The 27559-nt window shown below is 39.8% G+C and overlaps 1 long non-coding RNA gene across 1 annotated transcript; it reads right to left on the bottom strand.

Annotated features, from left to right (window-relative positions):
• Window positions 1-2653: 2653 nt before the first annotated feature.
• LOC126044795 (uncharacterized) lies at window positions 2654-26547 on the bottom strand. The gene is made up of 3 exons (XR_007507780.1): window positions 26397-26547; window positions 16117-16315; window positions 2654-3894 (listed from the first exon to the last, which is right to left on the bottom strand). It is a non-coding gene; the product is annotated as an uncharacterized LOC126044795 (long non-coding RNA).
• Window positions 26548-27559: the final 1012 nt, after the last annotated feature.

Here is a 27559-nt window from a genome sequence, read left to right as displayed (position 1 = left end):
ATGTATTCTGTATGTGCCTATCTCAACCATAATATTCTACATTAAATAGGAGAGTCATAAAAATAATGACTGGGATGCATTTTGGGAAGAAGACACTCTGTTTATCTCAGCTTTATGAAATGTGTAGGATACCGTGTAGTCAGAGGCAGTGAGGAGCCACCCCAGGAGGGGATCCTGCTCTGACGCTGCTCTGCTCCGGTCAGTGGCATTTCCCCACTGCGGTGCGGCTCTGAGGCTGGAAGCAGCTTCCCAATCTATGCTGAGCAAATCTAACTGTAAAACTAGAAGTAAATCATACATAGCATCTCTCCCTGGGGATGTGTGCTACATACACATAACAACACTTCCAGCTGAGAAAGCCATTCCCAGTGTGCCTCTTTAATGGAAGGAAACTAGCGCTTAATACAAATACTTTAGTAGCATGCCCCGCCATTCTGCTTAATCTTAGCAAAGCTTCTTTTTCCTGTTTTAAATTCAGAGCTTCAGTTCCCTTGATCCAAGAGGTTAAATACTTCAAATCACATCAGTGCCCTAAGATTGTGAAGGGCCAGCTCAATGATGATGACTGCAAGTCGAAACATTAAGAATGCAAATTAACAGCCAAATGACAACTGTTAAGCTGTATTAAAAAGTATGTTGCTTCTGCTTAGCAGACACACAGATAGAAATGATGCTAGTGTGAAATTTGGGGAGGGTAACAGAGTTCAAAGTACAGCAAAAGCATTTGGTCTCTTGTCTGTTCACTTGCTGTTTTGAAAACAAGCAACCGTATCACCTCAAGAAATCTGCAGCTGAGATCTGTCACCAGGCAGTGTCCTTACTAATAAATACAGGATGTTGATGAATAAAGAAAAATATTAGAAGAACCTTTTGTATAATACCAAATTCACCGTATTAGAACAGTTTAATACTTTCTGTGAGTCATAGGTGGCATAAAATGGCATTTAACGGCAAAAGTCTCTGGCTGCTGACTGCTTGCTAATGTCATATAAATTCCAAAAGCTGATAGAGCTTGTCCAAATAGTTCTGTATATCACATTGATTTCATCTTTTCCTTCCGTCAGGATACAAACCTAAACTGTATAGAAATTCATTTGCTTTAAATGTGCAAAAGAGATTTCTTTACAAAGTCAATAGCCAGCATGCAAGGGACAGTGTTTCGCTCATGTCCCTTTACTTATTTTTAAAGGGATGCACATTCTGCTTTTAAGCCTCCTGCCACAAATATAGAAACCTGACAATGACCTCAAATCGAAATGTACCAACCAAAATATGTCCACTTCTTCCTCCTGCCTCTGTAATTTATTGCTGCTGGAGGTCAGAGAGTTAAACACTATCTCTAGATTTTGAAAAAAAATAGCTGGATGATTTTATGACACTGCTCAGATCCCACTCTGGCATCATGCAGTTCACAGGGTGAATTATAGTTTAGCTCTCACATGGCATTTCACCTTTGACTCCAATAAAAGCAGGATCAAACCTCATCTTCTTCTAAATAATGAGGGTAATATTGTGCCTCCACCAGAGTGTCTATCCTGCACTTGATGAATCACAGCACTAATCTGCTATGGTAAATCCCACATTCCTACTGCATCGGTATGTTTTTTGCAACAGCGCAAAGGCTGATGAAGGCATTAGTGCCAGCTGGTAACACTGCATCATCTTACTGAAACCAGTAGTGTTACTCTCATACAATTTCTGACACTTTTGTGGCCTGTGAGTATCTTATTTACTGATGGACATAGTAACTGTAGGCAGCCTGCAAACAGAAACCCAAACAAATATAAATATAGTAACAATAACTGAGTTTACAGAAAAATTGTCTTGAAATGCACAGATCTAAGTACCCATCTTGTAGCAAGGAAGTGAGACACAGCACCACTGAGCGAATCAGAAAGGTTTTGTTAACACCCAGGGCTTTTAAGTGATTGTTTCCAAAAATCACGAGAGAATACTTTGCACTTTGGTATGGAAATTAGTCATACACAACTACTGCTTATACTGCAATACAGTATATATGGCAGCTTACATTTATTCCTGGTGTAAAATCTGGATTCCTAATAGCAGGATTCTTTGGTGAATTATTTTCTAATGCACAAACCAGCTTGCGACATTTGAACGTTTTTTTCTCTGGCTATCATCACTGCTGCTTACAACTGGTCTTCCAGACAAAAATGGCTTCGAGGTCTGGTGCAGTCCATCACTTTCTGAGACACTTCCTTTGGAATTGGTCCATATACACTTCCCCTATCCAACAAATATCTTTACTTGCTTGGCCCTTAGTACTTGGAAGACTTTTTTCCTTGGCATTTTGAACACCAGGTTCTGTGAGATAAAGCACAATATAGCTCTTTTGGAGAAGCATCTGGAATTCATCTGTGTAAAGAGTAAGCATAGACTTGTAGGAGATAGTGTTTGTAAAATGATTACCTGCCTTCTTGATTTAATAAAGTTTTATAGAACTCCAGATTCAAGTTAATGCAACTCTGAAGCAACCAGTTGTATTTATAACATAAAGTAACAACTAATCACAATCTTTTATTTGCTGCTTTTCATTTGCTGCACCTCAAAGTACTTTACAAAGGAGGTAAATATCATTATCCCTAATTTATGAACGGCACAACTGGCAGGCAGAGAAGTAAGACCAACCAGCTTCCAAGTTTTTCATGAAGCTTTTATAGACTTTCCAAAACAGAGATTACAAATACCAGCTAAGCAACTGACATCAAACACAGCTCAGTGAGAGGACAGTGGATAACTATAATATGCAACCATCTCGGATTTCCAAAGTGGTTACTAAGGTACCATATGTGACATGGGTGTGCTCTACTGCAGTACCCACAGGGGAAGTCACCAGAAAGAGACACCTCTGCTATTGTCGAAAATATTTCCCTGTTCTTGTCCAGAGCAGGACGCTGAGGCTGGCAAGCTATCCTGTCATGAAAAATACATCTGAAGCCAACTACACCTGCTGAATGCTGTAAGACTGCAGAAGAACGGCTCTCACGTAAAGAGGCTGAAGTGACCCTTTTGGACTGTAAGTAGTTTGTTCAGGCAATAACCAATATATAATTGGAAGTTCCTCTAAGGAACGATCATCTTCCTTCTTTGTGAACTGAAGCTCTACCCAACAGCTCAAGTGTTTATAGGAATGCGTTGTTACGCAATTCCTGACATTCAGGTAATGTGACTTTGACTGCATTGAACATAGTCATAATTTGGAGGAAGTCTGATAGGATTAAGGAAATGTCTTTGCTATCCCTAGCCCATGACTTAGCACAAAAACAATGTGATAACTGCATTTCCTGAAACAAAATAATAGATATTGGAATGATACCACCACTGTTTCCTACTGTAAAAATGTTATGATGAGTTTGTCTTGCATTTGTTATACAGAAAACCTAATGTGAAATATTGATCTTAAATTTCAGCTGGTTAATACAGAAGTCTTTAACAATGCTATGCAACAATTTCAATTTATGAGCATGAACAACTATTTTTATCACATCCTCCAGGTATACAATGTGTGATAAGCTGTTTAAACCGCCCAAAACAGTTTTGCCAATGGACCTTCACCCTGATTGGGAATTTCCTTATTATTCCAGTCTTAGGCTTTTCTTGATAAGAAACAACAAGCTGTGCCAAATTTGCGTAGCAGTCTCTGCATCAGTAAGAGCACTGTAAGAATTAAGGCTCTGGCATTTTCCAGTTGCAACAAATAATTTCCAAACAAAATCAAGACTGGGTTTCATTCCCAGAATGACTTTCGGCATGGTCACAACACAGCACCACTGTCTGCTGCAAGAAAGGTGCCAGGTCGAGTCGACATTTGAATCTGAATTTCTTCAACATGGTTACGAATAGAAGTGCAGCTCTAGACTGGAACAGAAGGCCCTGAAAAACACACATATGAAACAGTAATTGTTGTTTTTGCTGTGAAGAACATAGGCTTGGAAAACGCATCTTGCGTCATTGTGTCCAGTCCCCTGCTGTCTTAGGCAACCACAACATATAATCCTTTTCATAAATTTATCAAGTTCCATCTTAAACCCAGTTAAGTTTCTTGCCCCCAATGGGAAGGCTGTTCCCAAGCCTCACTGTGCTGAGGGTTAGAAATATTCTTCTAATTTCCAGCTTACATTTATTCATGGCCAATTCAGACCCATTTGTTCTTGTGCCAACATTGTTCTGTAGCTTAAATAGCTTCTCTCCCTCTCTTGTGTTTACCACCCCCAATGAACTTATAGAGAGCAGGCTGTCCCTTTGGCCTCTCACTGTCGTGCCATCCTGTTTGTACATGAGCTGCAATCCCTGCAAACAATGGATGGGCTATTGTTTTAGGAAGGTTAGCTGCAAATAACAGCAGAGCTCTGCCTTGCTGTCCGGGATGGGTAAAATCCATCACTGGGTGTCAGGCAATCAGCGGAGCCCTCTGGAGCTCAAACTCGCAGCTAAGAGTGTCCCAGGGAAAACAGAAGCGTAAAGTCGTAATAGACCAGTCATAATAGTCTCAACATAATAGGGCTAGTTTAACACATTTCCCCAATTATCCCTTACTACTTCTGAGTCTGAAAGAGCAACAACTGTTAATTACAAAACAGACCTACGGGTCCACAGCGGCTAGGCAGGGAAAAATTACCATCAGCAACTGGGCTAAACAAATGTTTTCAGCAATGTCAGTGTGCTTGTGGGAGGAGGAAAATGCATCCATGCTTTTAGGCATGATGGGAGTAACTGGCCTGAGAGCCTCTGGTGCATCCGAGCCAAACATTTCTCCTGCGAAGACTCCTCTGTGTGTGCCTAACTTAGCTTGGTTGCAGCTGTTAGCTTCCAGAAGGCAGGTTCTGAGGTTTTTTTGACAGCCCCAAATTTCAATATTGAAAGGCTAACCGTCTTCCTTAACATATGCCAGAGCAATTTAAAAAGGTTCTGGCCCCCTTGTGTTTCTAGTTTGTGCGGTTTTTCCCATGCTTCCATGATTAGGGTAGGAAATCTCAGACTATCATAATGTAAATGGCATTTTCTCAATAAGAAAGATTCAAATGGTGGCGTGCCTTATAAAGGATGCACTTTTATCCAAATTCCTCTCTCCATATGTTTTTATGTATATATATCATATTCTATTCTATTCCATTCTATTCTATTCTATTATGTAGTGGTTTTGGTAAGAGAGTTAAGCATGGTAGAATCTTCTGGGAGGGCCTCATAGCTTGAGGACTAATGACCTTATCATTTAATTCTTGCTAGTATGACTACAGTTGCTGTCGTATTCATACGTGTATAGCTCTCTTTCAGCTTCACTAAAATATCAGTCTTTTAGTCAAACCACATTGTTCAGAGGACTTTCTTCTTTCCAATATACTCATAAAGGTCAGAAAATTCATCCATATTTTATTTTCAAAATTATCCTTGAGCTAGACACAGATTCTTACATGCTGCTCTGGGAAAAAAAAAAAAAAAAAAAAAAAAAAAAAAGAAAAGCCTTAGACTCTCAAAATTTCTAAAGACCCAGAGCCAAACCCGAGAAAAAAAGTAGGGGTCAAACACAATCTTACAAAAAGTGGCATGAATTTATTAAAATTAAGTGAGTTACCGCTGTGGGGTAGTTCTTGCTCTAGCACTTAAAAAAGGCATTTTGTCCTGTTACAAAAAGCTTGTTCTTGGTTTCATATGCAAAGATGAAGGGCTTCTAGCATGTCATTTCCTGGAAATACCTACTTTGCAAATCACACATAACAATGCTAAGGCCAAAATGGAGAATTGGACTCCTTGGGATAACATCTATCCATAACGTTGTCTTTCTGTGCGTGACGCTGCTGCACACATTTGAAGAGCCGACGGGGCACGCTCTTCTGCAGCACCCATTTCAGCAATGTCATGGAGAGCCTCCTCCCGTACCAGGCACCCTCACCCATTTCCAGGGCATCCAGCACCAACCCAGCCCCTGCAGATGGAGCTGGAAGAACAGAGGTAATGTTTTCTTAAGTTGTATGTAGCCATCACCTGCTCACATTTTGGAAGCAAATTGGTCTGTACGGCTCCTCTTTCCCAAGATAACTTTTGGCATAGGCATCACCACAGAGGCTAACGCTGAAACGAAGGGACCTGCTCCTGGTGGGAGTGCATTGGGAAGGGGAAGATGGACCTAACTCCGCTCCCAGCCAACTCCTGATATTTCACAGTTTCAGTTGAAACAGATTTGCTATTGTCCTTGACACATAATCAGACTCAACTTCAGCTCATGTATATCTCAGCAAGACAGATTTGGCAGTGGGAGCTGGTGTTGGGCTTTTCAATAAAATTAAGCAGTCTGGGTGCAATGGATGAGACTATTCCCTTGAATCATCTCACTGTGATTCTGACTTCCTTTCGCAGCCGGTTGGAGGGAGGCCAGCGGTTCGTCAGGGTGCCCTGGGCCAGGAAGAACATTAGGAGAGATAACGGGGATTTATCCATTCTGTTGGAAATTAGTCCCTCAGTGATCAATGCTGATTTGCTTCTTCTCTGGACAGTCTTTCCTGGCTTCATGGATTAGATGCTGGTAGTGTGGGGAATAACAATAAAACCATTCGCTAGCTGCATCTGGTGCAGGGAAAGCTTTCCAGAGATTATTAGTTTAAGCATCCTAGAGAGACATAATAAAAGGGGAATCATTATTACAGTGTGTGTGTTTTAGGGGATCTATTACTGCAGTGTCTTGGCATTATTACATAATTTAAAATAATAAAAACAATTATCCTTCAGGATAAAGGAGACTTTGAAGATGCCGGGTTATACGTCACTGCCGATGTATTTGTTAGGCCAGAAGCCCCCTGGCGTGACCACTAGAGGCTGAGTAAAATGCAAGCTCCAGAGGTAAATCTTGGGCAGCAATAGGAAACCTGCAAAAGTTGGGATCAGTGTTACCCACAGCAGAAGTGACTTCCACATCTCAGAGCTCACCACCAGTGCCACCATGCTGCTACATAGCTCAGACTCAGCCTGCTCGTTCTCAGCTTTACATTTCTCTGTAGTGCAGGGAAGTGCAGAAGAGCAGGGGTGGGTTTTGTCCACAACGGATGTCATTTTTCTGCATAGCCTTCCCATCAAGGCTGTATCTGCAGATGCATTGGGACACAACGATCAAATGGAGATTCCCAAAGCTGTTACTACATCCCAAAATCTCAAGCTGGAAAATTTCTTCCACAAACTACTGGAATGCTTTAGGACTTGATGCTTATGACCCTTGTAGCAGGTCTGAAGTGGCCGCAGTCCAAGTCCGAAACGGAACCTGTGGGATCTGTGAGGAATCCTGCTCTTGAGTTCTAATTATTGTGGCACATGGTAATTGCTTGATGGATATGCACGTGAGTGACTTGGATCTGAGCATGAGGGCTTTTTCCTGGACGCCTTTTCCTTCTGTATCATTGACTTGCTATATGACTCGCATAATACTGTAGGTATTGGAAACTGCAGAGACACAGAATTTTTGAATAAACCAACACTCTTTCTGAGCCTTCAGTACAGATTTAGATGTCTAACTTCAACCCTCCAACTTTGTAAATGTCAGCTTTCACTTACTTGTCTCAAAAAAGACTTGGGAAACCCAGTCAATTCAAATCAGTATTATGCCTACCAGACACTGCATAAAATGTGCTACTTCCATGCAAATTATTAGTGATTATGTATTATTTTGTCTGTATTAAAATATATCAACACTGAACATATTGTCATAGCTACTGGAGGACGTGAGAGGGCTACACAGGCAAGTTGTCTTTATAAAATACCATGTGTTTGGCATAAAAGTTAACTGAGGCGAACATTTCTGTTTCAGTAGATGTCATACAACCACCAGTGTGTGGAGATGACCCTCTCCCACACTAACACAGCCTTGAAGGACTGGCATTATGGAAAGCATCCCAGTTTCAAAACGCTGGACCACTTTCATCTCCCTCGTACACTGCAAACTCCTCTTGAAGTCAGTGGGTGGTTGGTCCTAAAAGAAATGCTGCTCTGAGAGCTGTGTTCTTCTTAGATAAAAGTTACATAAAGAACTTGCTCTCTTTGTCCCTTCCTCTGCTTTCCCCAACTGTCCACATCAGCAACTATTTGTATTGGCCACACCATTATTTTAAACAGAAGGGGATGACTTGCATGCAGCCCACACACAATCAAAATCACCATGTAGCATAAAGCTGATGTCACCTCTTGCTGCTACTCATATAACGGATTATGTTGTCAGTCTGTGCACCAGTACAAATTTTCCTAGGCAAAACTGTTCCAAAGGAAAGAAATTACTGAATCAAAACAGCCTGAAGGATTAACAAAATTCAAAATGAAATTAAAAATACAAAGATGTCACATGAATGTTCTTCTTAAAAATCTCTATCGGCTTGATTTTCACAAACCATTTTTCTTTTCAACCTGTGGAACATCCCCCTCTAAGAGTTAAATGTTCACAAATTCCAGACTTCTTTTCTTTTTCCCCAAAACAATCACTTTGTCACCAAGACACATATGAGAAATTTATGCCTGTCTCTGCTTGGCATCACTGCCACCTCATGGATTAATGAATTCTGTGTCCTCTAATTCCCCCACATTATGCACCTCTGTTTTGTATGAGTAGCCAAATGTATCAAGATTCATTTTAATGAATGTGAGTCATTCCCCTTATTCAGAAGGCAGGGCTGTTATGTTGTAAGTAAGCACACCATTAGCTGTGCTAAAAATAAACAGGCATTACCTGCAGGAAAACCTATATAGTAAAAGTACACAGTGCTAAGTAAAAAAAAAAAAAAAAAAAAAAGAAAAGGAAAAAAAGAAAAGACATAGCCTGGTATGGTGTTCATGCTGTAGGCAAAGGAAACCGGATAGATTGCACAGGCTATCTACTGTACATTTCCTCCCACATGTCTGAAAGCAGAGTAGGACCTGAAGATTACCATGAAATTCAAATTCAAAACATTCAATGTCAGCATACATTTTGTCAATGCTGTACTATGTTTAAGTTAATTTAACTGTTAGTGCTGAAAGAAAAACAAATTGATGTTTCTTTTTAACACCGGTTTTCTTCTATGTCTTGGTTGGTGTAGAGCAACTATTTCCTGTGTGGTTTGCTGGAGATTTCAAGGTTTGGAGATTCAAATGTTTCAAGGTCAGACTGACGTTGCTTAAACAGAAAGCATGCATGGCTTAACCATGTGGTATTTCTGTTCCATTATTTTCATGACTCTTAGTGTGGTGCAATGGGAAAGGCTCTGGTTGAGTCTCAGAAACCGAGCTCATAAATCAGTAAGTCAATCAACAAGTCTGGGGAACAATATGTTCTTCTATTTTAATTTCTTTGTGGGAAATGTGTAAATAGATACTGGCAATGAAGCTGGAATATAATGGGTACTTATAAATTAAGGCATCCAATGATTTATCTTCTCTACGTGCGATGTAAAAAGAGGTTATGCTTTCTGATCCGTTAAAAGACTATTTTTAAAATAATAAAACATCTTTAGTTTTCAAGGATGAGAATTACTGTCTTCTGACCAGTTTCCAAAAATGTGGGAAGTTAACACACTGAGAAGAAAATTTAAAGACTCTCGGCAGAACATTTCTACGTGACTGTACGTTATCAGAGACCTACCAGCAGCATGTCGTGCACCACACGACAGCACAGCAGCCTGACCTGGGCAGGTACGGCACTAGTTACCACAGGCTCAACCTGTCCCTGCACTTGCCTCGGTGTAGGATCTCTGTGTGCCTCTGTCCAGGTGTTTCCCACTGTAAAACTGGATGACGAACACCAGGCTTACTGGTTTCTCAGCAGTCTCTGGAGACTAATCAGTTAATGTTTGTACAGAACTGATAAAGGTAGTCATAAACCATAAGATGTAAAACATTTGGCAAAAAGGAAAAAGGTATAAAATCACTTTGTCCATGTGCCTTTGCTAATGAGTTTTTACTAGTTTTTGAATGACTAAAGTGCTCTCTGTATAACCGATCCCAAACAGCTAATTTAAGCCCCACTTACTGAAGTCCTTTTAAACAAAACAAATAAAATGTATTATATGTTGAAAGTTCATTATGGAAAGAAACAGAAATCATTTATAAGGTTACATCATCCATTCCAGGAAAATAATGCAGAACTTGTGATTTAGGAAGCCAAACACCAACCCTACATCAAAGAGACAACTAAATATTTACTACAAACAGCTGACAAATGGCAATTCATAACTCAAAAATGTCCACAAAACTGCTCACCAACCTATTTTAAATAATTTTATTACTTTTTTGCTGTTGTTAAAAAGAGCCATATTTCTGGATAACTTACAAATTGGAGGAAAAAAATTAACATTTGAGAAACCAATTGTTTGCAAACAGTAGTCTGTCCTGCCCTAAGGACCTGACTTTTAAGGTGTATTTTGGCAGACAGTCCATAAATGGACTTTTCAAAAGCTTCTAAATAACTAAATGAGGTACCTATGAATTTTTAAAATCTCATTTCTGCCTGTCCAAATCTCGGCATGCTTAAATGTCTTTAAAAGCTGACCCCATGTTTTTGTACTGTGAAAGGCATTATCTGAAGGCTCATCTCCACCGCAAGAGGCAGCTACTATTACTCTACCGCAGTCATGTTCCTCAGATGAGGCCAACCAGAGTAAGCCAAGACAGCAAAGCAGCACAGCAACACACAGTGAGCTGTGCTGTTTCAGGCTGCTCCTACCTTTATCACTAGAAGACAATTAGCTTGAGTGTTACTGTCTGTCTTCAACCTGTTCTCTCAAACTGCAAGCTAGCTTAAGCTTAAACATAGCCTAAATTGTGGAGGAACAGGCATCTGGAAAGGAATGACAAGGCAGTATCTCAGACTGGAGTGAGGAAGCTTCAAGTGACATGAATTAATCAGATACATCTTCAGGCATGATTTAGTACCTGGGTTTCAATCTAAAACATGGAGTCCATCCTTCTACTTCCATAAAGATATATGGTATTTCTAAAAATATAATTCCTGATGAAGCTGACTGAAGAGTATGCCCCGTGTTCAGTCACAGATGTAAAGACTTACTACTGGATTTTTGAACTGGAGAGATGCCTTTTCCTTTTCAAAAATATGGAGGCCAGATGTGTCAATGGTCACTTGAAACCCAGTTATAGAAGTGTGTAATTCAATCCTACTCTAAACTGCAGCTGGTAAATTTTTACCTGAAAATAAAGTTATGAAACAACAAATATACCAACAGTTTAGAAGCTTCCCACTTGTACCTGTAAAACAAACAACGGCAAAACTAATTTGGAGTGGAATCGAAGAACTGGGCTGGGACCGCGGGTGAAAGAGATGTTCCCAGAAAACAAAATGGTTCTCAGCTTCCCTTGGGAATGCAGCGATTAACTGAAAATCAAAAGGAAGGGACATGAAGAAAAAAAAAATCTAACAAAATATAAACAAATAACCCCCCATAAACAGCACATTGCAGAAAAATATAGCTGGCTCTGAACCCTGCTGATGATAATACAGAAATGAAACTATTACTTTAAAACAAGCATCTTTGATGAGTTTTTCTATTTTTCTTAATTTGTGAGTTTTCCAGGTATTTTTCTTGAATATACATGCTATGTAAAATGCTTTTAGGTTTGGAATAAACTTTATCTAAGAATAGATATATTTGTATATGAAGAGCTTTATATATATAAGCTTTATAAAAATACACAGCACCCACCACATTGTGGGTATTACTATCATCTAAATAGGTGGTTTTCCTGGCCAAAACCATCCATTCCCTGTCTTTACTGCAATGACTTAAAAACTTAGAATGAAAACCCCAGCAAAAGTTAGCGCACCTGAATTTAAAAATGAGCTTTCCACCTATATTTTCAGTACTCTGGCAAACACTCCTTCCACTGAATTAATTTGCTGAAATAGTCCCGTAGTACAAACACAGAGTCAGATGCAAAACGAGACGATGTAGAATATGTTAAAAACATAGCTGAGTTATTAGCATCACAGCACTTGGTCAGCTACTCCATCACATTTTTCAGAGCAACAAAGGCTGGCCGTAGATCTGCAAAAACAGGCAGCTGCACAGGGTGTCTCCTTGCACTGAAATTACTTTCTGGTTGCTTTGTCAACAAAGTGGCTCCCCCTAGGCAAGTCTTGCTTGCCCTTGAAAGAGTTGCAAGACTCGTTCTGCACCATAAATATGATCTACGGATAGTGGGACAGATTTACTGCTCCTCAATCCTGTTCTAATATCTTCCTACAATATCATCAATACCCTCTGTTGCAAAAATTTCCTAGCACAACAGTGTGAGGCTGGAAATGCTTGCCTTTCCTCTCCAGCAGCTGAGGGGTTGGCTCCTTGGTATCCTTGGCAAGGTAAACTGGGGAGAATGTAGAGCACGTGTGAGCGATATGGGGTTCTCCAGACAAGCTAATCAGGAAGGATGCCCTGAGCAACCCCAGCTGGCACCGTGACTTTGTCAAGGCCTTTGGACAACACAGCAACGTTGTAGATGTCTCAGCTTTGTGGGAGGGAGAGCCATGCAGCGTACAAATCAAAGTGCAGTCGTGCAGTTGTGTGCCACTGGTGGAGGACTTGGAAGGTAGAGAAAAATCACAGAATTTCGATTGCCTTTCTTTGTCCTGTGCTTCCTGGATTAATTTAGCTACTCTCGCTTCCTGCTCTAAAACTCCCATTTGCCAGTGGGCTCCCAGCTTCTCATTCGCAGTAGGAGCTGTTGTGCTGTCTGGAATCAATTAGCATAAAAGCGCTATTTTTATTAATGTAGTTTCCTTGCTGCAGTTTCTGCTGTGTTTGAAGGCTTTCAAAGGTCAACCCAAGCATATCAATGGGAGGCGTGTATCAGGTGCTGTAGAAATGCACTGAGAAGCCCTTTAACAACTCCTCTTTAAGCTGGGCAGTGAGAGAAATCCAGTATGAAGCAACTTGTAATAGAATATGAGCAGGATGCTGAAGTCCAAATTATCTAACAAAACTCCAGCTGCCTAAACAGAAATCAAACCTCAAAGACTTCCACATCATGGATGACATTGGAAGCCATCACATTGGATTACATTACAAACTTTCAGAGATGAACCCTTCTATAATTTTCTTTTTTTTTTAATTTCTTGGACGATGCCAGAGGGTGTTTAGATTCTAAATGAAACAAATTTAAATGGCTACTCACTAACAAAACCAAACAAGTTTCGGTGGCATTTTTCATTGATTTGTTTCCACCTACCCATCTTCCTTCTGCAGATGTTCCCTGTTGAGAAGGACAGCTGAGCAGCTGGTCAGAAATCAAACCATGACCTCTGATGCTGAAAGACATCCCTTTGAGATATTCTCTGTGATGTATGCTCTACTGCAAGCAAACTAAACAATGTCCAAAAGTTTGTGTTAAGTACTTCTTAATGTAAGAAGTCACCTATGTCTGTTATGTGTAGTACAAAAAGTCCATCCTAATGTCTGTACTGAAGTCAGACAGGTGTTCTTAAAAGAAAACAACAAAAAGAAAAAAGGTTGGCATCTTTTCTGAACACAGGTCATGAAATAATTATAGACTTAAAATGAAACTATTCATCTTTCAGCAGTAAATCAAAAGAGATAGGTAGATGTTTTGCTAGACAAATGAACAAGAAGACTAATGAAGTCTGGCAGGATGAGTGGTAACCATAGCTCTGTGTTTGGCAGTCCTGTGTTTGAGTTTACCCGGTCAGTAGCTGAGACAGGAGCATTTCTGAAAAGGGATAGCCAGAAACACAGACATCTAAAACCTTGACAGACCTAAGCTAATAAACTAAAATGGAAGCTTAAGAAATCATACAACTTCCTTCAGCAGGCTCTGTCATATCTATACTGAAGTAAAGTGCAATGTAAATTTGCTTCTTTGTTTTATCTTATATATGTAATGCCATTTACTGTATAGGCCAATTCTAACAGATTAATAATATATGGCAGAAAGTCTTCCAGAAGAAATTTTGAAGGCCAATCTTTAGCTGTCAACTGCTGTGCCTATTTTTCAATGCTTAGACCTTGTTGGAAGTGAAGCCTCTTTAACCTAGTTCAGACTATGTCCCCAAAACAATAATCACATCTCAGAAAGTGCCAGGCTTGTGACTGGTGACCTTACACTGTTTTCTCCCCAAGTACAAGTCTGACTTTGACTGATACACATGTAGGAAAAACAGAATAGTTGGGTTTAGTTCAGTAAGGAAGCACAAGTTTTCCAACATTTTGGGGGTTATTTTATATAAAATAGTGTGTGTATTTAACCATCACTTTAGGATGTTAGCTCTGAACCCCAATTTTTGGTATTATTAGCAATGAATTGACTGACCCAATGGTAAACGATTTCATCACTACATCATATGTCTTAGTAGCAATGATAGTAACGATAACAAAAATCATAGTAACACAATTATCAGATAAATGGTTAATTTGTGAAGTAATCTCTTGGTAAACCTTGCTCTTCTGATTGTCCATTAGTTGACAACTAATGACCTTGAAGTTATAATTGTACATTTGTTCTTAATTATTAACATCTGATCTCACTAGTTATAATGATTTTATTGACAATATCTGAATCACAAAATCAATTTGCTTCTCTTAGGTAAAGAGTTCATTAAATTAAAGTCAGCATTTAATAAGGGGGAAACTAACACATTATGTAGCAACTATCTGTTTCATAATTACATTAAACAGCATGCCTTCATCTGTACACTTCCCTCTGGTTAAAAAAAACCAAAACAGCATTGCATTAAATGGGTTATATTCGTGATTGCTTCACTTCATCATTTGAATAGTTGTATATATTAACAGAAAATAGCATTAGCATGAAGAACAAGCATAGATATAAATCATGAAGAGAAGGCATCTCTGCAAATATAACAGAGTGACGAGGGCCTAGCAAATCATGGTTGTCTAATTGCTTCATTTGCATAGACATTGAGGTTCACAACAAAACTTCAGTTGTTGTACTCGAAATGTCTCTGTGAGTACAGCTGGAGCCAGATGAAGGTGAGGCAAAGTATATTCTGGGAGCAGTTACCAAATGAAAGTGTGCCAAGAAGTTGTTTTTAAATTGACTCAAGGACCTGAAAGAAAGAGTAGCCCAGACAAACCAAGGAAAAGAGAGGACAGAGCCTGAATTACAGTGTGCAAGACTCTTATCAAAAACAAAATACCATTGAAGATTATTGAAACTAGGTTCAGTAAAAGAGCAGTTGCAGTTCCTCATAAAGCAGCCAGCAATGCCCAAATCTAGGATCAGCCTCTGGTTTCCTACCCCATTACAGAGGATTTCCCCTTGTAGCGCTCCCTGTGCACGCTGTGCTCCCCGCCTGCCATTTCACCCGCCTCTCACCCCAGAAATAGCTTCATCTGAAGCCTGGCAATGTCATGAAGGTGACTACTGGAAGGAAAGAACTGATTGTCCTTCTGGGGAAAACCCATATGGACAAAAGAAGATGACTTACATTCATATTTTTTGCTTTCAAAGGAAAAAGTAGAATCTGTTTAATACTTAAACTTGGCTGACTCATATCTGATGCTTTGCAACGCATGGCAATGGCAATGCAATTGAGTTGGCATGGCAATTCCATCACAAAATTTGGTAATCACTGGAGATTTCAGTACAAGAAAGTCGTATTTCAGAACATACAGTACATTTCCAGTTTGGAATCTAGATACCATGGCCAATATCCCTGTTAAATGATGAGCAGTGTGACTGGAGAAAGGATAGACAGCCTAGAAATCTGAGCTCCTGTAATACCATTGACTAGACCATCCTGGGCAGCTCATGATCGTGTGCCAGAGAGCACTGCCCAAAATTGTTCTGGGTCTGGCTGGCTTCCTATCGACCTATGCAGATAATTTGTGGACCCGTTTGTTCAGCATCAGGTGGAAGGTACAGATGCCATCATGCCTTAAAGTCCTCAGCCTTCAAAACAGAAAGCCTGTTCCTGTCTTCAGATGTGCAAATGCAGCTTCTTCATTCCTGCAGATGCAACTCATGGGAGTTTTCAGCTGGCAGGCAATACTCTTTCTCCCTCGTTTTTAATAAAGCTGCAAGTGTTAGATACATAATGTGTAAAAGGCTGTACCAAGTCCAATACCCATCTCCAGTCCTCTGCTTTATCATACCCACCTTTGCCTCCGGTTGCTGGAGCAAGTTCTGTCAGCAGCAAGCTTCCCAAACCTCCTTCTCAGGGCCTGATTGTGTTTGGCCTCCAGGTTTCCAGGCCAGGGTGGTGGTCTGCATGCAAGTGCCCTCCCCAGGCACTGCGAGTTCAGCAGGCGTAGGCTGGGGTCCATGGGCAGTGCTGCCAAGCACCCTATGCCTGCCTCTGTGGGGAAAAAGAAGTCCCAGAAGTAGTGCAGGTGAGGTAAGAGCATGCAAGCACTGAATATGGCTACATTCTTTTCATATCTCCTGTGATCATCCTAAGCGAGACCCCTGGACTTCCTTGTCTACTGGTAGACCAGACTGTAGCATGAGAGCAAAAGCAGACTCTGTTAAGCACGTGATGGTTTTAAATGCTGATTTTCCAGTTCTAGGAATACCCATCAGGAAAAAAACAGTACTAAATAAATAAAGCAAGCATGAGGCAGAGGGTTAGGATATGAATATATAAGTAATACAGAGGTAAATATTGCATAACGATAGAGTAAGGTTACATAGTGGCTACCTCTGAGTAAGAACAAGACAGGTATATATAAGAAATACCTTTTTCCATCAAGAATTATGGAAGTATAATTTGTTACTTGCATGTTCTACCATGAATAGAATATATACATAATTATTTTTAGTAGCTTTTGACTTAATAATAGTGGTACACAGCGATTTGGTGCATAACATTTTATGATAAGATGCCATAAAACTTAAGAGTAATGTGATGCCTTCTGCTTCTTGTGCAATGAGCGTTGCTTTGAGAACAGTTGGGAAAAATGTTTCCACACACAATATTTTACTGTATGTCTCCTACAGCTTATGAATTGAACATGCAGTTTTGCATGCAACATGATCTTAGTTGCAGGACTGACCATAATAAAAGGTACCTTATTTAAGTGATAATCTTTTAGGCATCCCAGGCCTCAGTGGACAACAACAACAGAGCCTTTGTAGAGAGCTTTAGGCACTGGCCCCAGAACTGCAATTAACTCAGAAAGACTGCAAAGAAAAGGAGGAAGATGAAGGCATGCCAAGGAAATAAGATGTGGATTTTGAATCCTACATCTAAATGGCAAAGTGAGTTTAGATTCCATCGCGTCACGCCAACAGTCAATATGGAGCATTTTTGTTCCCCCTGAAATGTTCTGTGAGATTCGCTCTAAATATTATATGATCCTTGCCAGCTGAGAACAATTGCACACAGTTCCCTCCACCTACAATTATTTCACATGCAAGTGATTAAGGGAGACGTAAGGTACTTTATTTCCTCAAAGACTAGGATAGTTCCATTCAAAGTAAACAGAAAGGCTCCTGGTGCCTTTGGTCGCATCCAGTCTGATCACAGGGGAGGTCTCTCTCCTGCTGCTGCTGTTTCTAGTGTCTCTTGCTTGTTACTGCTACTACACCTCGACTAGGGGAGAATAAGTGAGCATTTCCCACCCCTTTGTCAGTCACAAAATGGAAAGCAACAGCAGAAACAGTGAAATACACTCTCAGGAAAACACAGAGAAAATGTGACCATTTAAATTGTATTTGTTGTCCTGTGTGACGTCACACGTGTGCACTACAAGCAGTAAAGGAATGGTTTAGTGAAGAAATCGCCCCAGAACTCATTGTCAGCAAAATAGGAGGCAGTTTGAATTCAGTCCCTATTATTTGAACTTAACACTGTAAGATCGGTAAGCAAAAAGCAGAAGTTGACCTGCTGCACTGAAATGTGCTACACTCCTTAAATACCATTTGCCACATAGCGTATGTTTAAACTGTTTGATACGTGCACCAGCCCACATTGCCTGGATCCCAGTCCTTCCCTAGCCAAGCTGTCATGGCTTGTCCCCACTTCACGTGGCTGGTTTTCCTCCCCCAATAAACAAGGAACTGAGGAAGGGAGAAGTGTATGTATCCAAATCTGACCCCCCAAAACGAGGGTGGCATCAGGATACACAACTTGATCTGTGATCTCGGAAGTACTTCCAGGTGCTGCATACTAAACATACCCAAAGAGTGCTCTGGCAGAAAGCCTAGAACTCGTGGTATGGAAAAAACTGTAATAAGCTGTTGACGATGCATATATGGAGATTGCATATACAAAATTTTCTAAAACTTCTTTAACTCAGCTTCTTCCAGAGCGTTGGACACCCCATATGTTTTTTCCTAATTGTTCCCTCAAAACAAATCATTGTTAAATCCATACATATTTTGCATGCATCCTCATAGGGGAGGAGTAGAACAAGCCCATACACAGCATTTTCAGGTTGAAAGCATCTAACAAGCACCAACTAATTATGCTATTTAGAATAAAAAGACGAGGGACTCATCTGCATAGCTATAGACAAGCTAGTTACCCTTGTCTCCCTTTCAGTCAAATGGCATCTAGGCAATATAGACAAGAATGTCTAGGGCACTATTCATCTCATCCTAAAGCAGCCACCTAAAGTAAATCACATGTGTGTAACCTAAGAACACCTTTTTCTCTTTACTGACTGTAAGGCGAGTCTACTCTGGCTGTTTTAACCATAGGACAATTTAGATATCCAAACCTGACTGGGAATAACTTCGTGTCCTGTAGCAATTACATTCAGCTCAATTATATCCAACTAAGAAAGCAACGATTTCAAGAATTTAAATTGCCTGAAAAAGGAATAAGAAATTTCAGATGTACAATAGAATATAGCCCAATAAGTATTTGTGAGCAATATGCCTCTCCAATTCAGCAAACGGGTTGAATATTTGTTGTTCTTACTGTGATTATTAGTTTCTAAAAGACCTGTTTGCTCAACTCTGCAGGGATCACTTCATGCTACAAATGATAACCCTAGTCTCTTCAGACCAAAATACTGATAACATTAGCTATTTTAACTGTCCATGAAGGCTATCTGTTTGACAGCAATCTGGTGGTCAAAACTGATTATCCCTATATAGTTTCAAATTATATCGTCTTTATCGTATTTTGTGCCATTCAAATATCCTGCATATCTACTTCTACAAGAAATTGTGTTCATCTGTTAGGAAAAAAAAAAATCCTACTTATGAAGAGGAGTCATGAAGAAGCAGCTGACATGTAAGTTAGTCATATTTCCTTGTGGCTTGTCTCCTAAAGACATACATGGCCAATCTGCTCATAAAATCCCCAGGCACACTGTTAATAGTGAGAGACACAAAGCCTACACTTGTTAAACTTTTTTTGCCAATCTTCTCAAAGTTTCCAGGTAACAGATATAATAGGCTGAATATTAATGGTTCACCAATAAAGAAGAAACAACCAAGAAGACAAAGCCAGTGTCACATAATAATTTGGTAGCAGATGAGTCAATGAAGCCTATTTGAACTAAGGCTGTAGCCAATGCCACAACAAGCAGCAATATTAGCCATATGGGAGTCTGAGATTTAGAAGGATGGTTGCAAGTACAAACCCACCCCCTCATCTCCTGGCTCCCGAGGGAAAAGGGCAGCAAAGCATCTCAATTTCAAATCTCACCCAGTTTTAAAGAATATGTAATTCTTTTTCAGTCTCAGTCTTTGTGCATGAGAGTACAGCATTCACACAGTGAGCCCTCTACTCCCCAGGAGCATGGAAGAAAGAATGACTCATGACTCGGGATGCTGCTGCTGCCTTGGCAATGGTAGAGGCTCTCACAGCAAAGCTCAGAGGTGCTCCATGGTCCTTTAATACAGTTTAGGGAAACCACCAGATGTCTTAAATTATACAAAGAAGGAGGCGTATGAAGTAGCAATGAGCTACTTCATTGAGCACGAGCAATGAACTCTATTCTGAAAGCACGGAGAGTTAAATCTTCTAGTTCTAGGCTATCACAAAATCCCCCCACAAGGAGACAATTAGCTGGGCTTAGCTCACTGTTTTGATACTGTTTACGTACAGCCATAGATAGACAGATAGAAAAACAGTGTAGCAAAAAATTTTCTATCATACAATATATTTGTCCTTACATGACAGTTTACTTCCATGCCTTTTTCTAATAGGATTACAAATGAGAAAAAAAGTGTGATCTTGAAGGAGAAACAAGTTTGGCAGCAAGAAAAAAAAGGAGATGAGTAATACTTCTGTTTCTGCTTTTCAGAGGGTTTTATTTGAAAGCTCTGTTGTGCCCAAAGTGTTGACTCACCCATGACACTTTTCAGCATCTACATTTACCCTGAAGCACAGCAACCTTCTATATGGGAAAGTAAAAAAGTGTTGCATTGGGAGGAGTGAGGGGTTCATATAGTTTGTATATAGGAGTATAGTTGAGGAGCTTTATAGCAAATCTGCTCATTTTATGAGGGGAAAAAAAAAAAAAAAAAAAAGGAAAAGAGAGAGCAAATTTGTTTTCAACTCTCAGCCTGGCAAACTCAGTTAAAATACAGAACTCAAATTGGATTTATTCCTTCCTGTACATTATTACTGCTACCAAGGAGCCCGAGAGACAGCTTATTTTCTCAGTTGTCCTTGAGCAGCCTACTGTCTTCACAGTACACCTTCAGTGACCTCTGGGCACCCCAAATGCCACCTGTGGGTATGCACAAATGTGATCAGCTGTACTTTAGAGTGACGTACAGGGAGTTACCCTACTGATAGTGAACTGGGAGGAATGGGATGAGGCTCAGCCTCTTGGTCTGTATTGCTCATCAGGGTTAGTAAGTTTAAAGATCAGTAAAACTATTTTTGTCACTAAGGTCAGTAGATATAACTGAATGCACACAGGCGGCAAAACTGGGGAATAACTTGCCATCTTACATAGTCACTTTTCAAAGCAGAGGTACACCTTCTGAAGTCCCTTGTTTCTTGTGCACATGAATAGGCTTCTGCCTTCTCCCACTGCTGTTCTGGATCTTTTCTGTGGACTCTAAGTAAAATGGCAGCTTCCACTGGGACAAAGTGATTAGAAGGGTTCAGAAAATGGAGAGCTATTTCTAGGAATTGATCTGAAAATTTCCTTTCAATAATTTGAGTATATTATGCCTCATTTTTCTCTCACTGTTATTTGTGCTTAATAGTATTTTGTTGTTTGCTGCAATTAATATGATTTGCATTTAATTAACTGAAGTGAGTTAAATGTTGAGATGATTCCAACTATTTCAAGTAAAATAGAAATTAATAACTCTGTGATTAGAAGGCATTCTCAACAAGACAAATTCAGAGTCCAATCTTGTGGCTACAAGAGCACATGAGTAATTTGACAGAATATTTGGAAATATTTTCAAAGATTGGAATATTTTGGAAAAAAATGAAGTTGTACTGAACATAAAAGACTATACTGGAAATGTATATAAATAATTTAAAGATCAGAAATGCGATTACTTATGTATCTATTTTACTTGTCCTTAATAAGATTAAAGATCCGTATGACTTCAGTGATCATTCACACAGCACAAATAATGAATAATCAGAACCACCATATTACAGCTAGCAAGTACTCTCTGACTACTTAGTAAAAAATTATTGTATCTGCAGAAAACAAAAATAATTCTGATAACAATTTGCCAACCGAAACAGGAACTGAAATCACAAACTACATGATGAGAGATGAGTACCTATATGAGATCAAATGTCAAGGCAGCATATATGGAAAAGCAATAATAGGAGAAGAATAGACCCAGATTCAGGCTTCCAGGATCATGTATGTAGCAGTTACAACTGTATCATGTCAGCTGGATCTGACAACAGTTCAAATGATTTAGACTGAGTTAATAATCACAAACATGAATTTGTTATCCATGTCTGAAAGAGAACATCTAACCTCCTAGACAGCAACATAACCATGTTTTATCATTCATTCTGACAGCAGAATTATAATTAATTCACAAAATGCAGATTTAAAGGTGGTGAAATGCATATATATATATATAGATCTATAGATACATGAAAGGCACTCAGAAAAGAAAATATATTCATGCAGTACAACTAACCACTAGCAATAAAAGTCTCCCAGGAGCTGTGTGTAAATCTCCTCCTTACTGGAAGTCTAAAATAAGAGGAAAGAGTGGGGGAGTCAGTTACCTCTTTTTTCACACCCTTTCCCAGAACACCTGGTAATGCCCTTAGGGACTCGGCGGCAAAGAGCTCTCTGGGCCAGAAGGTGAGACATCCACGCAAAGTTCAGCCTCAACTCTGGATGGCATCACACAGCACTGTGCAAAATACTTGCTCCAAATCCCAGGATAGCGGTGCATAGGAAAGTCCTTAGTATCAAAGTTATTCAAGTTATTCCTAGGGAAGTGACTGACTGCCTGGGGGGGTTGATTCTTGAGCGTATATCTACATCATAGATCGTAATGTATCTGAACCCACACAGTACAGCATTGCTAATCTGCATGAGATCAAGTGTGCTTTTGGGGAGTAGCTTTCACTGCACTGCAAACTGGTTTGTGTTTAGAGAAAATACATGTTTTCTTCCAGTTTAATTTCCCATGACTACATTGGTCCTCCAATGAATGTGTTGGTGACTAACATGCAGGCATTGCCCTGTTCTAGTAGATTGATACCCACGCAAGTGAATCTAGCCAGACAGTTGAAGACAGAATTAATAATAAAATTATTTCTATTTACATCAGCCTCTCCCCCCCCCCCCCCCCCCCCAAATTAAATGACAAGCCTCAGTTTTGACAGGAAGAATGAATGTCACTCATGCACAAGAAATAATACTGTGTATTACAGTACCCTCTAGTGACTCCTGCCATAGCTGGATTTCAGCTGGTGTTCAGCACATCCCAGGATAGATCCCCCCATGGCAAAAGTGCAACCCCCAGAGTTCTCCAGGGTCACCCTTGAATGCAGGGAAAGCAGTCTCCAGCTTGCTGTCTTAGGTAGAGTAGCACTGAGTGTTGAGCATTCATTCATTTCTTGTTTGCTCCGGGGTTTGACTTTCTTAATTCCAAATACCCAGCTTTTAAAATCTGTGTGAGCTAGCAGCTAGACACTTACTATTCTTTGATCTCACGGTATGAGCTTCCTACACAGCAGGAAGCCGGTATTTTTTCATGTCAAAATCCAGTCGTATCTCGGAAGGAAACAAAAATAAGCTTTCTCTTCTCTGCCCCAGTTTTCATTACAAAACCTTTGGCCCCTGTTGCTTTCATAAGATCTTTCCTCCCTGTCTGACACATGAACTGTGGGAAATCTTTCCCAAGTGTGATTAAGCCCTTCCCATCAACCCATTCCAAAAGCTGCTTTGGATTCAGTGTCCCTCAATTCAAACACTCCCTTCCCCTCCTGTGGGGTTTAACTCAGGAGCTGGCAAGAAATATTAATATCACCTGAATGGCCTGGCCTTGAAAGGTCATCTTCAAAGGTATTGTAACTCCCTTCTTGACTGATGTTCTACACAGCAGACTGGAAAGAAAGGGAAACTTCAGCTAGCTTTGTACCTGATTTCCTTACTTTTAACCGCATTTCTCTGTTGTGCCAGTTTCTTGAAAATCGTCAAAAGAAATTTTCTAACTTAGATCACAGGTAACACAAAGAGATTGGTATTAGCAAAGTGAAAGGGTATAATATCTGTAGGGTTCCGAATGTGCTATATATTTTCAATAGTTGCAAACTCTACCTGTAACAAGATCCAACTGCTTTGCTCTTCAAAGTTACAGACCTAGCGCTTTGAAACAGTTGCCTTTTAGCTAATGGACCATAAAGCCAGTTACAGTTTAGGCAAGGATGTTTGGAGGGGCGAGGGTGAAGAAGATGTTTTGGGAGAGAGTTTCAGGTTTCCTTCAGAAACTTTGCAGCTCATGGCTGAACAGTTGTTTGTGCAGGCGTAGCTGGAAAAAATGTGCCGAGCAGGCTGTAGGAGAAACAGAAATGCTTCTTGAGTGGATTTATGGATGGATACCTGAGGTGTCAGCACTACATGATGTGGTATTGAGTTATTTTAATCCTTTACTCTGTCCATTTGTGCCTTTGGTCCCATTCCCAGAATGGCTGAGTCACCTTTAGAACTTATGGTAGAGAAAGACAGTGACCGGGAGGGGAGCAGGACGCTGATGCTTGAACTCTGAGCTACATCGGCCGATGGTACGTCCCCACCGTTCCCAGATCCAGCGGGGAAAACTGCGTCTGATCTGGTTTATTTAACACTGCAAGCCGCCCTGCAAACAGGTCCACACACCACCCTCCAGAGCACAAATCCAGCATCTCCAAATTCTCCAAGGCCCCAAATATCAGCTGCAGAAGCTGTTCCCAGTTTGGGCTTATGGATGAGCAAACAGCAGCATGACAAGCAGCTATCATGACTCAACCTTGATACTAGGCAAATTGAGTAGTCAAATAATTCACTGTAATTCAGCCTAGCAATTCAAAATACCACACACTCCTGATTCTCTGGCAAGCTACTTCATGTAGGGTATGATATATTTTTTCAGCAGTTTCAAACTGCCAAAAATGTGGTATTATTTCTCAAACAGGAAACAAATTAATGAAGGATATGAGAGGTAAATGAAAACATGTCACAGAATGAAAACATAGTTCAAAAGCTCTTAATAAATTAAAAGTTACAAAAAGCAATTTACAGAGTGTTTTATGTATGTCACTACGATGAGGTTTTATTGGTGTGATATCATAATTTGGCTGTCTCTGATCCCTTTCTCTTGGCAGCTCTAGCTCCAAAGACATTATGTGCTGATCATGCCAGCTCAGAAAGCTGAATGCCAGAGGTCTGCTTTATTTGGGCAGTAATCAATGGGACTTGTAGGTTTACCTGAGAACTTCCACATCAATTCTCCAAGCACCAGATCTTGGGTTCTTTCTTGTTTGACTTTAGTAATTGATTTTCTGCAGAGAAACTGAGTAAAGTCATCAGGATTTGCCACCCAAATTGCATGGGTTTTAGTTGTTTTCCAAATTTCCCATGGAATTATCTGTGTTTACAAATGTAACCAGATTTTACTTTGAACTTTCTCTCCTCCTCCTGCCCTTAAAGATAAATGTATTCCTAAACATGTTTGTACTTGCGAATTCATAGATTTATACACTTCATGCCACTTTAATCCCTATTAAACTAATCTGAAGTCATGTCAGGCAAACTATCCACAGTAAAATGGATTAGACAAGCCAGTTGATCAGATATAGAAATGACTCTGGGTGCTTTTTCTGTCTAGTCTTCATGCATTTAGAGTACTATTTTCCTACAAATAATTTTGCTCTCTTTAATTCCTTTGTGATTAAGCTAATTCACAAATAACATTGGTTCTTAGAGAATCATTAGTGTAAAACAGAGCAGACAATGCTTTTAATTAGGGCTTTTCATAACTCCTCTATCCATTTGGTAATAGAATTACTTCTGTATTAATTGATTAGTAACTTTAATTTACACAGCAATAAGTGCTGATATACAGTGGCCATAAAACATCTTTGTTAAATGATTTTTAAAGTACAACTGATATGTATTTCCTGGAGAAGTGGAAGATGTTTTGTTTAAAAGCTTTGTGATGTATGTGCTGTAGCTCCTGATGATCCTTCTCACCAGAACATAATAGACCTTCAAATGAATTTTAAGGAATGTATTTCAACGTTATTTTTATTTCTACTACAGGCTTTTGTATTGCTAAAGGAATACATAGGTACATAGGTTCTTTGGATGTCTGAAAATTATGTATAAGACTTTGTTGTACATAGAGAGTCTCAGATTGCAAAAGAATGCTTATCTACTGAAAACAAAGAGAAGTTCTGTGTTCTCAATTTTATTTACACTTCTATTAGTTTTTGACACAAAGAAACAAATTAAAATACTTCAGCTTACTAAAGTGAACAGTCATTTTAAATGGTTGCTGGAAAAAAATGGTTTGTCATGCATTTTTTAAATAGAAAAATCCACATTTGGAATAATGGATTAGCATTATTAGATCATACAAAAAATGTCTCTTCAGGTGGCTATGTCAACATGAATATATGATTAAAATATTTCTAAAATCTTGCTTTCCACATTTCATTTTGAGAACAATGGCCTGACTTCTCAGCTAAGTTCTTCCTATTGAAGGGTAGAAATGCAAAGGGGCTTCAGACTGATTGATTATAAATTACCCGCTCAAATGGTGCCCTGTACTTCCTGGTGGGCATAACACGGTGTTGGTGCAAATATTAGGCAAGATCTGCTTCCTCTGCCTTCCTCTGGAGAAGGAAAGCTGCTGGCCACACTGCCATATTCACATCCCTCTGTAGCAAGGCAGCTGACTGATCCAGTGCCCTCCCTGCCCATCCCCAGCCTCTTACCCTTGTCCCTGGGGATGCCTGCTCCCTCCAGCAGGAATGGGGCTTTTGCACTCACCTCACTCTCACCATAATGTCACGCCGTGGTTGGAAAATCAGCGGACGATACTCTGTCTTTCTCCTCTTCAGCTGAATCTTTACAAGTTACAGCACTTTGACACAAAAAAAAATCATTAAGTGAATGTCACCCATTCTGCTCATTGAATGAGGCCAACATCTTCTGGGAAGAAAAAGGGAAAATAACATGCAATCATGTGGTCACAGCCTGCATATTTGGGGTATTTTGCAACTCTGGAATATTTGATTTTTGAAGACATACCAATCCCTTAAGATCATTTTTTGCACGCCATATTTATATCTCTGCTTTGTTCGTGTTCTTCCTTTCCCACACCTTTCGCCTCTCTTAGCTGTTGCTTTACATCTGCCACAGGAATGAAATCCTTTAGGCCAATAAATGTCTGGCTGACAACCAGCATGTAAACAGTATCACAACAGGTAAAATAATGACAACCTGAATTACCTTTTTAAGCCATAAAAGGGAATTATTTTAGGAAAAAGGAGACATAGGAAGGTACACTCCTAAGAAAAATGTTATGATGGTGTTCAAAGTCTTAGCATTCATGAAAAAGAAAAACATTTCCAAAAAGCTGATCTTATGGCTGAGTACTTGCTAGGTATTTTAGAGATTTTCTGTATTTGGCAAGAGAAAATTAACAATGTAGTTCCTTCCATTCCACTTGGTATTGCTGGTGTAACTTGTCCTAAAGAAGTCAGCAAGGTGATGGAAGCAAATTCTTAAAAATAAGGAAGAGTCAGATTGAAGTTTTCTGGAGTATGTAAGTGGTAATACTACCCAGCATCTCCAATCTGTTGCATTTGGGAAGACTATATTAGGCATATACCAAGTATAGAACACGCTGCGAATATGTCTAGTTTCTGTCAAGGTGAGCTTTGCCCTTAGCCTTCATGAAAGTTTTAACCCAAACAATGATAATCAACAGAGATAGTGACAAATGGAAAGGAAGTGGGGAAGAATAGTGACATTTGGTGCTGAACCATATGTGCGTGGTTTGAAAGACATGACTGAATTGTTTTTGGTGCTCTATTATTCTGACATTTAGAATGAGGCAAGTTTCCATTTCCATTAATGTACTGCCAACTCAAAGGGGAACTGTCGCAAATTTGAGACTAAAGAAAGCTGTTCCTCAAACTTCTCTTGAG

Source organism: Accipiter gentilis, chromosome 12, assembly GCF_929443795.1.
Source record: "Accipiter gentilis chromosome 12, bAccGen1.1, whole genome shotgun sequence".
Taxonomy (NCBI): Eukaryota; Metazoa; Chordata; class Aves; order Accipitriformes; family Accipitridae; genus Astur; species Astur gentilis.
This window is presented reverse-complemented; position numbering and strand designations above follow the sequence as displayed.